Source organism: Triturus cristatus, chromosome 3_2 (assembly GCF_964204655.1).
Source record: "Triturus cristatus chromosome 3_2, aTriCri1.1, whole genome shotgun sequence".
Classification (NCBI taxonomy): domain Eukaryota; kingdom Metazoa; phylum Chordata; class Amphibia; order Caudata; family Salamandridae; genus Triturus; species Triturus cristatus.
In genome coordinates this window covers 418,544,447-418,560,706 of record NC_140584.1, presented here as the reverse complement: position 1 = coordinate 418,560,706, position 16,260 = coordinate 418,544,447, and the positions used below count along the sequence as shown (strand labels likewise).

Below are 16,260 nucleotides of genomic sequence, written 5' to 3'. Positions count from 1 at the left end.
TAAAACAAGTGATACCTGGGGAAATTTATACTAACTACATCAAGATCCCAGGTTAATGACACACACGATCAATACGACTGCACCGACCAGCTCTCACCATCTCTTCAAATCCACCGATGAGTTACCCACAGACCGTTTCTGTATCCAAGACCTCTCTGCGGCGCTTTCAAGGAAATGCTTACAGACAATTCACCTCAAGCAGGCATTCCTCAAAGCCCAGCCCGTGGCCCCCGCGTTTGAACCCACCTAGATAAGTCAGCTTGTTTATGTGGCTTCTGAAGAATTGTTCGGCGTGAGACTCAGCCTTTCATCCTTGCGAGGGTGATAAAAGGGGTGACATCAAGATGGATATCAGGAATAACCTGGATGGCAGTCCCAGTGGGAGGGGTGTCAGCGGACACACAGCTCAGTGGTGGCTGTGTTTGTTACAGCCGCACAGCCAAGTGACTTAGCTGACACAGCGCCTCAAATGCAGACTTTTTTTCCACCGGAAGTGGACTGGAAATGGAAATCCCCACTTTATTGAACATCGGTCGGAGCATAATAACAGGTGCGAATATTAGCTCCCCCCATCAGTAGCAGCTGCTGTGAACAGGAAACACTGACACCGCAAAGGCCAACGGTAACACATTGCGCCGACTATTAATTCTATGAAATGAATGAGAGAGGTGCCCTCAGAAAACAAAATATTCGTTGCCACGGGTCATATTACTGTAGCTGGTGGGTAGCTCGGTCGGATCAGCACCTGCTGCGGAGATCTTTGTTTAACCTACACTTTGGGTGTTTGAATACCAACAAGAACAACACAGCATTGAATTATTCTATGGTCAAGGCCAAGATGTGGATAAGAGTAACCCCAGTGCTGAACTGCCCACGATGGGCACAGAGAAAAGGCTGGAGGCGAGGGGGCTGCTTTCTGGACTGGATAAGCTGAGAGACGCCGAGACTATGCTCCCCCTTAGAAGCCTGTGGGGGCGACGCATTGCAAGCCGCAGCTGAGATTGGGTGCTTTGGAGAAATATTGCTTTCGGGTACTAAAATACGGTAATATTTCCAGAAAGTCTCTTACGAATTTTCAATACAACACATTTCTCTCTAGACAATATTTTTTAAAAGTAAAAGTTATGTTAAATGAACTTGATGTCCCCTTTCCAAGAAATATCTCTGGGTGGAGTACCCCCAAGTCACTACGCAGAGGGGCAGGATCACAGGGGACACTACGATGGTGGTAGAAAAACCTCTTCTCTACCTGGTCCAGTCCTGAGCAACGCCGATTATTTACAGACACGCCTATCTGTGAACTGGGCTATATGTGATGGTCCATTCATTGTCCATTTCTATACAAGCCCCATTTTCCACTCAGGCGCCTACACCTCCACAGCTTGTCTCTGCTGGCCCAGTAGAAGACAGCGGCGTGACAGCTGCTGTTGGCAGTAACTGAAAACCTCGCTATACAGTCCGGCAGGGCGAGCTGAATACACCTTCCCTTTATAGAACTAGTGCTCCAACCATGACTTTATCCAGACCGTCCTCAATGTCTTCAAATTCTTTAAAGGGTTGTTTACAGCCATCTCACTGACTACTGACTGTCTGTCTCTACTCCCATCTCCAAGTGGAATTTTATATGCACCACTCCAGCAGGACTGCTGTCTATCATATATCCAACAATGTATCCCACTCACCATCACCCCCCTCTCTTATCCTGCTCTAGTTGGCCGCCGTTTTTGAGTCCATAGATCAGGCCGTCCCCCTCAACACCTCACTTTAAGAGTCATCAAGCCCTCACTCTTCCTGTTCCATTTGTACTTCAATTAATGAACCTAGTGCTTGACAAGCTGGACCCTAAATTCCTCTCCAGTGGAGTTCCCCTAGGCTCTGCCTTTGGCTCCTTCCTCTTTGTCCTCTACACTGCCCCATTGAAAGAATCCAATTTCCTTTGTCTTTCACCACCTCCGCTTCCCTGGTAATGCCCAAACCTTTGTTTAGTCCCTCCCTGCTCCAGATCACTTCAGACCAGGGTCAAACTGGCTAGTAATGCAAACTGGCTGTGCCAGAGGGTTCGTTTGACAGGTCAGTGTGTGGGCTGTGTTTTTTGGCTGTTTGTGGGCTGGTTTCATGGTCTGGCAGGCTGCTTTTTAGGTCTCGCGCCTAGCGTTGCAGTGCGGAGAACTGCTCGCGCAGCGAGAGACCTCTTGTATGGGGTTCCGAAATCGACCCAGGAATCGCACAAGCTCGTGCGTGTGCTTTTCCTTTTGTGCCCCTCCATTGGCCTTTGCGTGCGTCTTTTTATTAAAGACAGCACACAATTGGCCAAAGGAGGGCGCATTGCTCCTCCCATGGCCTACTGGTGTCTATTACGCGCACCAAAGGCCATGTGGTTTTAATTATCGTGCCCATACACGGGCACGATAATTGAAACCACATGTTTCGCTGTGGCGCGCGCACCACTCGCGGGCGTGTTTATTTTTTTACAATAGCAATCGCTTTCGCGATCGCTTTCACTGCCGCATGTTTGTTGTTGGATATTGGTGTAGGCACTGCTGACGCAACTGAGCCTGCCCTTTCCTGTATAAAGTTTGAGCAAGTATCTTTTCAGGTAAACATGGGGCTACTTGAAATTTTCATTTTAGGATTTTGTTCATTCCGCTTGTTAGTTGCCGGGATTTTCCATTCTGCCCTGCGGTGCTAAATTCCCACACTTTAGCAGTGAATGGATGACCTTATTCGCTGCTGCATCATATTTGGAGTAATGCTCAAAAAATTGCAGGGGTGGGCAGAATTTCATTACACCTAATTCCTGCAGTAGCGTCAGGATAAACAATAGAATGATTTGTGGGTAGGTATAATCAGCTAGTACCAAAGATGTGGTACTCAGAGAACCATTGAAGGATTTTTAAGAAGATAATTACCCCTCCACTCAAGACTTAATACACTTTAAATCTCTAAGAGACTATAGAAGAGTGCGGACTATAGGTACAAAATGATAACAGGGTATAGGTAAAAAATTATAACAGGATAAAAAGAAGTGTATACAAGGCAAGTTCTCCTTTTAGGGTGGAGAGCAGCCTGGGTAACTGAAGTAATTTAGGTCTGTAGCTGATAAACAGATTTCGGAAAACTGACCCATAGAGATAGGATTTAAAATACACACAGACGTGACACAGATGGATTGCGTCCAGAAAGACTTCCACGGCAATAGACTTGTGTGGCCGCAGCGTGCTTGAAGGCAGTCCCAAAGCTCTGAGCAAGTCTGAAATGTGTGTATGAAAATTGATGTAAGAATTTCATTTTTGCCGCAGTACTCCTGAACTTTATTTTCCCATAAGATTTGTGCATGTAACATGATCGATGAGGGACAGGAAGGGGGGGAGTTTTAAAAGAGTGTTGGTATAGTATGCTTTTCATTAGAAAAGCATGAGGTGCTGAGCTGTGTAATCTGCAGCCCCGGGCCAAGCATGACGGGAGGCTTTGAGTTCCACAGCAAAGGCAATGCCTGCAGGCCTAGGTTGGAGGCGGATCAAACAGCAGGGAACGTTTCGCTCAACGTCTCCGTTCCCACCCTTTTGGACGTGTGTTACGCAAGATGTGTGGGCATGAGCGCGGTGATGCACTTTTTATACCCAGATACGCATGTAGCCAGGGGCAAGCGCTTCTTCTGTGACGCGTTGCTGTGTTGATCAGCCCTGCAAGGCAACATAAGGACAACTCAAGAGTGTGCGCCTGCCCTGGCGCCCGCAGGGTGCCCTAGAAGGGTGGGCCTCTAGTGCCAGCGAGGCACCAGCCCACCCCCCTTCCTCTGATTATGGGGACCCCTCGAGGAAGAGTCCCCCTACTCAGGCAGCCTGTGGCGGCGGTGCGCAGGGTGCGTCATTCCGGGGCGCGAGGAACGGGGGGGAGGTATATAGGCCTCCCCCACCCTCTGTCCTTCCTCTTTTGCGCCCCGGACATGCCGTCTGTTAGTCGTGCTGTGGGTTGCTGCGGGACTCGGTGCACTGAGGTCGTGCTTTGGTCAGTCAGAAGCGAGGTAAGTGTTGCCCCAAATACACCCCCACCCCGTTGGGTCCCACCACGCTGGCCATGGCCGTGTGGGACCCCCGTCCCAGTAGCAATTTGTCAGGCCCGGCCCGCAGGGTTGTGGTGAGGGATTGTGACGGGGGCAGTAAGTGGGGGTCGGGCTCACACCACACGGCATCTCAGCACGTAGCCTTGACCTGTTTGCGAGGAGCGACGGGTATCCTACGAGTATCCGGTGAGTGCAACCCCCCCCCCAAGTAGGCACTCGATGCGTCTTGTGCCCGGCAGCAACTGGAGGTTATGGTCTGCCATGTGGGGGGGGGCGTGTAGCACAGTACCCTCGGAACCTGACCCGTGTCTTCGCGGCGTCTTTCCCGTCGCTGCCTGGTACCGCCCTGGCTACCACTGGGGCTCCCTGGTGTGCCCGGGGTGTGCGAAGTAAGAGTGTGAGGAGGGGAGCCCCTCTCTCTCTGCCCGGTCCCTTCCTTGCGGGGCTTGTTTGCATTCCGGGCCAAGGGTAGTGACCCCCCTGCGGGTCTTCCATGGCAGGACTCTGGGAAAGTGACCACGCATACTAGGTTGGGGGGAGGCGGCCCGGCTGCTGCAACCCCCAATCGCCCCCCCCATTTCACAGTTTGCCTCGGCGGGAGAACCCTTCCCTTATTCCCCTTCTACCCGGGTTTTGGATGTCGGGTTGGAGGGCGGGTGTATTCGAGGTTGCGGGCGGAGGGCGGCAAGTGCGTGCCTCCCCCTCCTCCTGTGCGATGCACCGGAGTCCACCACGGGGCTTCCTGGCTCAGGTACCGGAGCCTGAGTACTCCCAGGTTGCCAGGCAGAACCCCCCCCTTGCAGCGACAATGCCGGTCACAGGGTCCATGCTGCAGTGGGTGCCAGTCGGGAGGGGCATAGGTTCTGGGAAGCGGTGCACCCCTGAGAAGAAAGGCCACGCTCAGGCCTTCCTCGCGTGACGCGGCTCACAAGCAGCAGGCGCGACCTCCACGCAGCAGGCTCGCGGCCGGCCCCCACTGGTGGATGCCCATGTTGATGATAGCATATCAAGCCCCAGTCGTTACATGTGCTCCGGAGGCCTGCAGTAGAGGCAGGGCCGACTTTGGCACCCCCATGTCATTAGAGCATGGTCTCTCTTTAGATACTAGCAGGCACAAAGCATGCGTAGCGTCTGCATGTTCTACGGATGGAGAAACGAGCAGCTTCTGCCGTCAACATCAAAATAACCGAGGGCGGATAGACCACTGTTCTTTGTGCATACTCTTCCCACCACAAGTGTGTAATCTAAGAACTTTGTGCGGCCATCTTCACAGTTGCAAGAGTTATGATTCAGGGCCACAGTACTGTACCGAGGGCCCCCCCCCACCGCCTTAGATGGCTCTTTGGGGCATGTGCGCAAATGTGTCACCTCATGGCAATTGCTTGGGTTGGACAGGCTGTTAGGCAGGGCCAAACAGCACAGCTAATAGGTCGGAGAATGCGATTGAAAGGCAAGGCACATTAGCTTTGTCGGTGGTTTGTTTTATACGCTGTGTATTGTCAACAAACAAGGAACACAGAAGATGGGCCTTCTCTCCAATGGCCTGGGAAGTCTCAACTTCTAGCAACAAGACAAGCGTTTAGAGCCAGCGGCATGGTGCCGCGTCATCATGACCGCCTCTCACGTGATGTCATTCACAGGTAGTATTGCAGCGCTTGGTGGAAAGGGTGGAACAGAAGCAATTGGTTATTATGTCTTAGGGGCAGAATTTTTGCAAGCAACTATTTTGTGACCTATAATCGGGTAGTTATGTTGCACAACCAGTATCCAAATTGCCACATGTTAACTTTTATCCTCCAACGGATGTGCTTGTTCGCAGTAATGGCCGCCCCGCATGTGAGGTGCATTTATGGGGAATCGAACGCGGCGCTTGGTGGCAACTCGAGCAAAGGTATATGGCTTCGCGCTTTATAGTCTAAAGTAACGCCGCGATAATCACGGCGGGCCGGTGCTCGGCCCCTGTCTCGCGTAGGCCTGGGGAGGCAGAGCGATTTGAAGAAATAATTTCAGCCGATGTAACTTTGCTGTATGTGTGGGAATGAGTGTCAGCTTCAAACTGTAAGGGAAAATGCCCTGGGTGTCACACAGAATCGGCTTTCATTCGGACTAAGGTAATAAGCATTGCTAATGCGTAGCGATTGTTTGCCCAAGTCCGAGCTTTAAGATGTGCTGCGATACTGGCACAATTGAGGGAGGGAGTTTGTGTCAGTTGTGAGGATATTTTTCCAGTCACAGTTGCAGCTTCATTAAATTTGTGTATAAAGTGGGATTTAAAAGGAAAATCGTTCCATGCGGCTGATCACATTCCACAGTCAGTTTGTCCTTTCAAAACTGCAAACTTTTAGCACTAAGGCCCCTTCTGTTTCTGGTGCCTTGCGGCAGTGGTACGATCATCTAGGGGTTTTATTTCTTGAACTGATGCAAGTTCTGATTTATGTTTTCATCGTCTTCTTGTCTTGATTACGCTCGCGAAAAAGTGTCACTCATAGTGTGTTAATTTTCACTAATTACACTGAATTATGAAATGGTCACTCATAGCAATCTAAACTTTGGCAGCTTTGTTCAATGTGTTTTGAACCCAGATCCTCTGCCCTCCATATTCAAACCAGATCGTCTAATGGTACGTGGAAACATGTCAGGTACATCATGGAGCGAGTCTGTTGATTAGTGGCTCGGCCGCGTGGATGCGCAGTTTGTGTTCTGGTGAGCCGCACTTCTGAATGTTTTGCGTCATAAGTTGCATGTGTAGGTTTTGCTGATGCGGTTATTGCATAGCGCCTAATCCTCGCCTACTGGTCATACAGCTGTGTAATTGTTCTATCAGCAGCAGTCTGTTGGGAATGTCTGAGAATCTTTCAGAAATGGTGAGGGAGGCCAGATTCGGGAACTGGTCCCCGGGACATGGTTAGGAGCCATTGATCGCATCGACGTTTTCTTATTTACTGGTATATTTCATCCTTGGGTACAGTCGCTACACGTGCCGCTGCTTTACTGCTATATTTAGTAACGCACATACGGTATGTGCATTATGTGGTGTGCAGTTGATAGGCTGGATACATTAGTGTTAGAGGAAAGGTTTGGTCTGATGTCTCCTTCCCTTCCACAGATGTCCCAACTCTGTCCGAATGCCTTACTCCAAGCACTGAGTTCACTAATTTCAGAATTCATTATGTCAGACTTCCACAGTTGACATAGAGTAGTAAACTGAGCAGAACCTCAACCACTCTGCGCTGCAGGTGACCATTCGTTGCTGGAGATAGATGATAGCTCTAGGTCACTGATAGTAATCACATACTGGTCCAGTGGCTACCGGGCCGTCGCAGCCCAGGTTGGGGGGGTCAACCCTGTTAAATCCTATGGGGACTAGGAGGGTATGGGACTGGGGCTTAGGAAACCCTGATGGAGCATGGGAGATGCCGCCGTCTTTGTTACTATGATTGGCAGCACGGCAGGAGCAAGGTGTGGTGCAAAAGGAAGTGGCCGCCTGAGAGGAGTCCTGGCTTATAGTGGCACAATTGTCAGGTGTTCCTTAGAACTGCCTTGCGGCATGTAGCGCACGCGTATGCAGATTCTAGTTTTGCACAATACTTGGCGTCATTATGTATGTGTCGCCGCGAACAGCCCAAGGTCAGAAATTGTGTTTCACTCTGCCTTCAGTTGGCATTGCGGTACGTCTTCCTTGGCGGTTACCGGTCAGGGTGCCCTGGGCGGGGCAAATCAGTATATCAGTTTGGGGTAAATCATTGGTGCTCTAAACCAATTTGTACTGCCAGGGTGCCATTAAGCGGGAAGACCACTTGGGGGGGCAGTCTCCCACAATTTGGCTGTACATTAATGAATAATGTCTGCATTCACTATTCCGATAACAGGCATCGCTCCATCCTTCCTAGCAAGGCAGGCCTAAGCGGGTAGTTATGTCCTTTGACCTTGAGGAGCGATTCGTTCAATTCTTTTCTCCATAGAACTATTCTCGCCAACTTTTTTCAGTAGTGGATGGTGCCTTTGTCCCAAATGCATCAATATTTAACTGGATATCAGGTGACTCGCGGTGCACTGGTCCTTATTCAAGACCGTCTCATGGCACCCGAGTTAATCATGGGCCATGTAGGTTGCAATTATTTCAATATCAGTTTTGCCTGGGCAATCAACCCAACGGTGTAGCGAGTGACCACCCAGTTGGTCATGGTTTGCCTGCCCTATACTAGAGCTTGTGCATGTCAGTGGAGACAAGGTGGGGCGCTCCAGTGAGGTCCACCTTCTTTTAAGTTTTGTTGGTTTTGAAGTAGGCAGGAGCTGTACTTCTCCTCTCAGGGGGCTATGAACCATAGCGGGCTCTTCTGGGAGGTGGCACGGCTGTGTCCGACTGTCCGTAGTTGGCATTATGTCAATATGGTGTTCTAACGTAGTATTATGCCCGGATGGCAAGGATGGAATTCGCACATTCTTTCACGTTTAAAAGAGTCGCCTGTGTGCTCCCCCCTGGGTGTATGTCTGGATGCGATATCATGGGGGTCATTGGTTCATGGACGATTTTCGGGGAAGTGGCCCTTTGGCCAGTTCATGCATGATGCAGAGGTTTCCTGGCGGTTCTGATATGGCACTAATGCTTTAGACCTCCATTTCGTCCACAGCTCTTTAGACCACTACCTACATGCCACGTTATTTAGTATAATATCGGTTGCTTGGCAACGCAGTGGGGCTGCACAAGCCAGGGTGGAGCTTGCCTTTCCTTGAAGGGAAACATTTAATGCTTGTCCAAACACATGGGGTGACAGTCCCACCATTTCAGAATGGAAGCATTTTCAATATGCTACGCAGCGAATCCAGAAGTGTGGCTCCAGTTATCTGATACAATCTAACAAGCATAGATGGGGCATTCCCCTACAGCCCAGGGCAGATATCAGGTCGCTCCACTTAAGACTTATTCACCCGCGCTTTTGCCAGGGCAGCAGGCGGGTGGTGGCAGTTTTCATCCAACAAGTATTCTGTGGTACAGAAAAGTTTGTAGACACTGCGTTAGAGTCGACGGCGACAGGGTACTATTGACCTTTTGGCATCCCAACTATTCATGTAAGGGCAGGTTGTGCGCAGTATGTTCCCTCTGGTTCCCACTGACTTGCTGCTCCCTGGTTAACCTTAGACTCGTCTGCTCCCTGGTTATCCCCTAAGGGCTAGCCGGGTCTGAGGATTTTAAAGTTTTGTTCTCACCATCCCAGGAGCTTTATGAAGGGGTTCTGCCTTTCAGCAGGCGGTGAAGATGTAGTCGGAGCACAATTGCCGATGATCACCCGTACAGCTGGCATTTCTATTTCAGAAGGGACAGGTATAGTTGTTCATGTTTCGCTCCTTGTCCTCATATGCAATTACTTGTCTAACTTTTTGGCACACTGGGTTAGCGCCTATGTCGCCAGGCTATTATAGTCCACCTGGCTTTCCCATTTTCCTGGCAAGGGCAGGTAGTTGTCAGAATGTCCCCTCGGTTCCCACAGACTTGTCTGCCCCTCGGGCATTCCTCCTTTGGGCTAGAACTGAGACGGGTGGGGACACCTTCTGCCTAAGTTCTGGAGTCAAACTAGGTTGGAGCTGTAGGTCCACAGTCCTTAGGATGCATCCAGAATTCCATTTACCCAAGTAGGGCAGCAGCAATAGATAAGTATCAGCGAGTTGTGGAAATGTGGATTTTTCCTGACCAGTTATGTCCCCTATCTTGGACCCCAACGGTTCTATATGCATGTTACAAGTACATGTATGTTCCCTCCAGTTCCAGTTTCCAAGACGCAAACATATGTGCGTCCACCATCAACATGTTCTCTGTCAGATCCGCCATCAATGGGCTGGATATTCGATTCCTAAGTATGAAAGGCCACCGACTTTATATGGCTAAGTTACTCTATTGTTACAGTTCAGGCAGAATAGGCCCGATTCTGTCCTCAAAGCCTTTCCCTGCTCTCTGTCTCTGACAGCTTCAGCTTGAGCTCGCATCTGTATCCATGAACTTTGTCCTACTCCCTGTGCAGCTAACGGTGCCTGCCTCGGCCAGTTTCGCCTGCCTGCCAAGAAGCTGTATTTCACCTTCGAATTATCTACTTTGCTTTTCAGCCGATGCATTCCTGTCTAGTGATTTAGGTAAACATTTCCTTTAGCTCCCAAGCAAAGGACTCGGCCTTTCCGTCCTCATGCAAGTAATTCATAGCCCTGTCACCATGGAATATTCCCATCCTCTCGCATTCAGTGTAGACACTTAGACGCTTGTACACACACGCACAGTCAGTATAGAATAGATTCTGTCCGAGAGTCCTTCCTTGCGGATAACATAGTTCTCTAAACATAGGATGTTAGATATGATTTGGGATTAGGTTGACTTGACCCCCCAGACTTTTCGTCTCCACATGTAGAGCTAAATGTCAAGTCCCCTTCACCCCCTAGTTGCACGTCAATTACACGTCATGCTGCTGCGCGCGCATCTATGTTAAGTATTATCTTATAGATCCACCTATGTATGATAATCAGAGCCAATCATGTTTCTTTTTGCTCCTTATTACGCCTAGTTTCGATTACGTATTACTATGTCATTTTCCTTATCAATTGTTACGCCTTTTGCATTCGTTTCATTGTAATGTATGACCTATAAAAGTTACTTCTTGTCAATAAAGTATTGTACTTCACTTCCTGAACCCTCGTGGTGACGGAACCTGAAGGCCGCCACTCGAGTCGGCCATTTTGGAATAAAGCCCATTCAGAAAACCTCTTATACCACGGATTCTGCCTCTTATTATTCTGAGCTATTTTACTTTATTTTAGATTCCGTATGAAATTCAGTCTAGGTAAAAGAATATTTACCACAGAGTGGGTATCATACACCGGCCTTCCAGTGACGTCGTGCCCTGCGGGTATTTGCACTTCACCTTTCCCCCCTGGTTCCGCAGACTTGTCTGCCCCCCCCCGCAGCCAAGGGCCGGTATCAGGTAGCTTCAGTAGACATATCCACCCGTGCTTTAACCAGCGCAGCAGGCGGTGGTGGTAGTTAGTATTCCTGAAGTGGAGCAGTTCCTCTAGGGCAGAGGTGACACAGGTCACTAACTGCCTGCTGTTGATTGGTCTCGGGGGGAAGATCTATATTACAGATCTTAATGCCCTCACACACCTGTTAGGGTGTCATGCTTCATCATTGGGCGCTCCTCGTCGGACCGGCGCTGCAATGTCCAACGGGCCTGGTGGCATCTTTAGCGGAGATCTTCTGATCTGTGAACGCCGTATATGACGATTGTGCGTGAGTGTGAGCGAGTCAGTGACTCCTAGTTAGGGTAGTTGATTGAAAAAAGTGATTAAAACAGGCCCTGGCCCCTAAGATACTTTTAATTGGTTTTTTTAACGGGGCTGGGACTAAGTAAAACCAGTGGGGCTACTGCAGTGATTCTATGTATCAAGGTAGCCTTTGGTTGACTTAGGTCAACATGTTTCGTGTCTATACTTCTCCAAGATTGAGCGACACTTCTTCGGGACCGGGGGTTGATCTATAAGTGTATACCTCGGGGTAAAAGTCGGGTAAAAAGGATCTACCCCAAAAATGCAAGACCCTAAGTCAGGATCTTGTTGTTGAATATCTCCGCCTCAAGAGAGTAGGTTCGAAGACTTCATAGGTGAAGAAGGAGCCCCTGATCACTAGAACGGGTCCACATGGAGGAATATGGGAAGGTTCTCTGTGGAAGCATCTTTTCCTCACCTGGGTGGTGGTAGTTGTCAGGTAATAAGTGTGCTGTGGCGCAGAAAAGTTTGGCAAACACTGCGTCAGTGCCAAATGGCGACAGGGTATTTTCGACCTCTTGGCATCCCAAAATTCAGGAAAGGGCAGGTATTTGCACACACTTTCCCCTCTGGTTACACAGACTTGTCTGCCCCCCCCCCCCCCCGGTTATCCAGCTGCGGGTTAGAACCAGACAATAGAAGGGGCATCTTTTGGGACTGGGGTCCCTACCACATTGATAGCCAAGCGCTAGAGTAGATGTACCATGTAAGGCATGGTCACCACTGGGGTTGTCCCCAAGTTCTGGGGTCAAAGTGCGTTGGAGCATTAAGTCTTCAGTCCTGGGTTAGCACCCTGCAACCCTTCAATCCAAGTAAGGGCAGTTAGGATAGATAAGTATCAGCGAGTGGGTAACATACACTGGCTAGTCAGCATCATTGTGCCCCGGGGGCATGCACGCTTTACAAATACACAAAGCTGCAACCAGAAGGGTGCCAAGTGGCATAACGAGTAAAGATGTTAAGAGGTGTGTCTCTGGCGTTACAGCTAGGTGGAGCCAGTCCCACATAGAGGTACACCCGGGGGATAATGGTGTGCTCCTTTAGATCCTCATGACCTAGGCGGTGTGTGGCATCTCCCACATCAAAGGTTAGGCAATAGTTTACAGACAGTGCACCCTGTATCGTATCAGCAGTTTCTCTAAGCGGGTATGCCAGGGGGCTTCCCAGAGGGAGCTGAGCTGTCGCAATTCCCATAAAGTATATGGGATGCAGGGCAATTGCTGGGGTGCAGCCGTGCTCAATGTTCATACGCCGTTATGGACATCCATGTGCGCATTGATTTAGCAAGGAAAGGGACGGTGCCAAGGTGAAGTGTAACCCTTCCCGCCCTAATAGCTTAATTGGCTAGCGGGGGTAGTGAGCTGCTGTCCCAGAGATCGGAGACACATGTGTCCAGCCATACACGGTGCCAGAAGGGCGGCATCCAGTGTGATCAGCAAATAGGTGGGGCATCTTGAGCCAGGGTGTCTGAAACTGTCCCGCCCTGAGTGGGTCAGGGCTGAGTCTTGTGACGCAGTGGACCTTTGCGGCGTGAGGTGTATAGTGCTTGGCACAACTTCACAGGCACAAAGGGCGTTTTCTATCTTCATACACAGCTGATCAACGCTAACATCCAGGGCCACTGGGATATAGATGGGGCATCATTAACCAGCAGGGATGTTCCCTTGCATCTAGATTTGCAGGAGGCTCTAGACAGGAGAGCTAGCGGGCAAGACTATAGCTATTTTGGTGGGGGGGTCTGGCGGCGACGGTGGCCGCCTCCAGAGCTGTGGCGGAGTTACAGGGCGGTCTGGAAGCAAATGGGTACCAAAGGGTACCTCTGCGCGGCACCATAGGGGGTACCAGAGCCCAGGAGCCTCATGGGAGGTTCCTGGAAAACCGTGTTGGCGCCCCGTTAGTCCTTCGGGCGGTTGTGGGCCTGAACAACCAGGGGCTTGCCTTGCTACGCTCCGCCCTAAAAGGGTCGTGAGTAATAAGGGACCGTGATCCGGGAAGAGGATCACCGAAGGGGCAGCACAGATGGGGTTCGCCCCAGTGCTGTTTGGCTCATCAGGCGGGCAGGCGGCCCAGTCGGTTGCCTGCCCTCGGATCGCCCGTAAGATAACCCACCATATTACATAACGGTGTATGTAATAAACCTGCAGCAGTTTCTTACCCAAACAAAATTTGTGTGGTGTGTTTTATTTATGCGTAGACATGCATGCTACTGTGGAGGGGTGAGGAGTGTTGCCTCCTGCTGGCGCTATGAATTTCTGCACAGTCTTGTTCGGAACTGTCCCCTGGGCTGGAGGCAGTGATGGTGGGCCGTGGGTGGCAGGGCAGTGGAATCATGCAAAATGATTTGTTTCTCCGTGCAAAATGTTGTCAGGCTCCTGTGTAAAGACACTCAGTCAGGCCTTTACACAGATATAGGAAGGTACTTGTAATGTCCCAATGTATAAATAGACGACACAGACACGATTATACGGTGGGAGCTTTTTTCCTTACACATCTTACTTCGTTTCTCTCCTGCCTCTATCTGCTCCTCTGACCCCTCCTATTACGCCTCCCATTCTCCTCCCACTTCCAGACCTCTCGTGCTGGTCCTAGTGCCCGGCACGTCCTGCAACATTACAGTACTGAGCAGAGCTGGCGTCACAGGGATGTCGTCCTGGTGGGAGTGGACCACCTGTACTACCTATGGGATTAGGAAACCCTACCTTGTACCTCGAGGCCAACTGGGTAAAATCTGTATCTAAATGGCAGAAGGTCATGAGAATCTGGTGATTGGTCCAGTTTCTGGTGTGGAAATAAAAAGATCGGATGCCTTTTCTCTGCACACAGCTGTAGCTATTTCAAAGGTAACCACTAGTGTAGTTTGGTTATTAGTTTCAGGAAAGGGCTCGTGGAAAGGATGATGTGGTTAAGTCTGACCGCATTAGATATGGACAGTCTCTAGAAATGTGGAAAGGTTACTAGGGTTTGACTCATTTCTCTCAGAGGGTGGTGAGGTAAAGATCAGCCAGTTTCAGCTTGATATACAAAATCACGTGATTTCTATACTAATCTCCCAACGTCTCTGTTGGGTGAAGGCCAGGATGCCTCTTGATACACAGGGCTGGACTTGGGTGTTGGACAATGCAGCCATTGCAGCTTTTGCACGCAGTAAGCCATTTTTGGCACATTTGTGGGTCATGCATTTAAGATTTCCATGTGTCTCCTTTTATCTTTCACTTACAGGATGTTTGCGTCCTTCTACCTGCATACTTTTCTCTGCACATGCCCTTGATCATCGAGAGCTCTCTGTTCCCCCTTGCACCCACTGCCGCTTTGTGCTCTCCCACCCACCCACATCCTATTGCCTCTTTCTTTTTTTTTTTTTTTTGAAAAACCTTTATTAGTATTTCAACCAAAAACAAGTATGGGCCTACAACCCCCCGGGGCCGGCCGCTAAGCAGTCAGAGCAAAAGAGATCCAATGTTAACACAGGCAGAACCTCGGGGAGCAGAATCTCCATGCTAATATATTCTCGGCCAGTGAACGGCGCAAGTAGGACACCAGGAGTAAGAAGGCTTTCATTTTATAATAGGGAAAGACAAAAGGATCAGGTGCCAAACAATTTCCCAGCAGCGAAAAATGGCAGGCAGAATAACAAACGTAAACAGTAAACGGCAATCTATCGAGTCAATGACGCTAAAACAGGAAGTGCAGGATGTAGAGGAGTATCATGACCAGTTGCGCCTGCAGTCCCATGCCCTAAAGCCCAGAAAACACCCCGGAAATTGTGGCACACATGAAAAAGCAGTGATTCACAACAAAGGAGTTGTACCACGCTGATCCCAGAAAAGAAAAACAAAGAAGAATCAGAGAAGAAAAAGGAGGCCATGGAAAAAAAGGGTAAAGACTAAAGAATCCCCTTCCCCAACCCCCCACCCTGCACCTCTGCAGATGAGTACGGCCCCCCCCCCCCAGCAGTGTGCCTGTCGCCCTGGAACCAGACCCGAAATATAGAAGAACAGAGAAAAGGGAGTAAGAAAAGAACCCCACCAGACGGGGGGGTAGAGAGAGTATTAATAAACTGGAGGAGGGCCTACAAAACATGCCCCCGGCTTCTCCCTCCCGCACGGTAAGTTTTCCCCAAAGCAAACAGTAAGCAGCACAAAATCGACCATGTCAAAGAAAGATGGGGAGCATTATGCACCAATTATACTAATAGCTATGCCAAGAGAGCACGCAACCCCTGAGCCCGCCCGTCTACTAGATGACCACCCCTGAAGGATCAGCCTTATCCTTGACCACTCTTTGCAAATCTGCCCATGCATACCCCTCGACCCAGCGCCATGTCCAATGTTACAAGGTAAAGGAGTGTCCAAAAACGACCGGGAAGCGACGCACACAGGTGGGGTGGAAGTCTCTGAGTACCAACACAGTTCGCATCATGGAGGGACGTCTTTCCCAGTGTTGCCCCAGGATCTGCACTGCACACAAGGTCCAGGAAGGCGGAATCGGCCAAAGTAGACAACTGTTGCTTGAATTTTCCCTGGGTCGCCGGAGGCCGTGCACGTGACGAGGCCACCACCTCCCACTCAGGTCCAATACCTCCGGAACAGATCAGACCCACAGCCAGCCGATTACACGGAAGCATACTGTCCGGAGTTTCCAGGTGTTCACTAATCTCAGGGGTGGCCGCGACATTGTCCTCCTGTGTGCAGTGTGGGAAGTCCCTGTGTACCTGAGGACAGGCAGGCCGCAACTGTCCCGACGCTGATGCCACACCATCGAGCTTACTCCCCAAGACCCCGATGCCATGAACCAAGGTGGAATGAAGGGCACCGAGAGCCTCGAGGAGGTCGCCGTACCCCAGCACAGCTCTCTGCGATCGCTCCGCCACACTCCCAAAAGTCACACACTCC

At 50.2% G+C, this 16,260-nt stretch overlaps 1 protein-coding gene across 3 annotated transcripts in view; it reads right to left on the bottom strand.

Moving 5' to 3' along the window:
* Nucleotides 1-16,260, bottom strand: part of LOC146857474 (platelet-activating factor receptor-like) — a 66,598-nt gene that overhangs the window by 29,332 nt on the left and 21,006 nt on the right. The window contains exon 1 of one of the 3 annotated variants that reach the window (XM_085648006.1): nucleotides 247-459. The exons of the other annotated variants lie outside the window; for them this stretch is intronic. The gene's annotated coding sequence lies outside the window, so the exon portion shown is untranslated. Of the gene's footprint in view, nucleotides 1-246; nucleotides 460-16,260 lie in introns of those variants that run through there. 3 annotated transcript variants of the gene reach the window in all.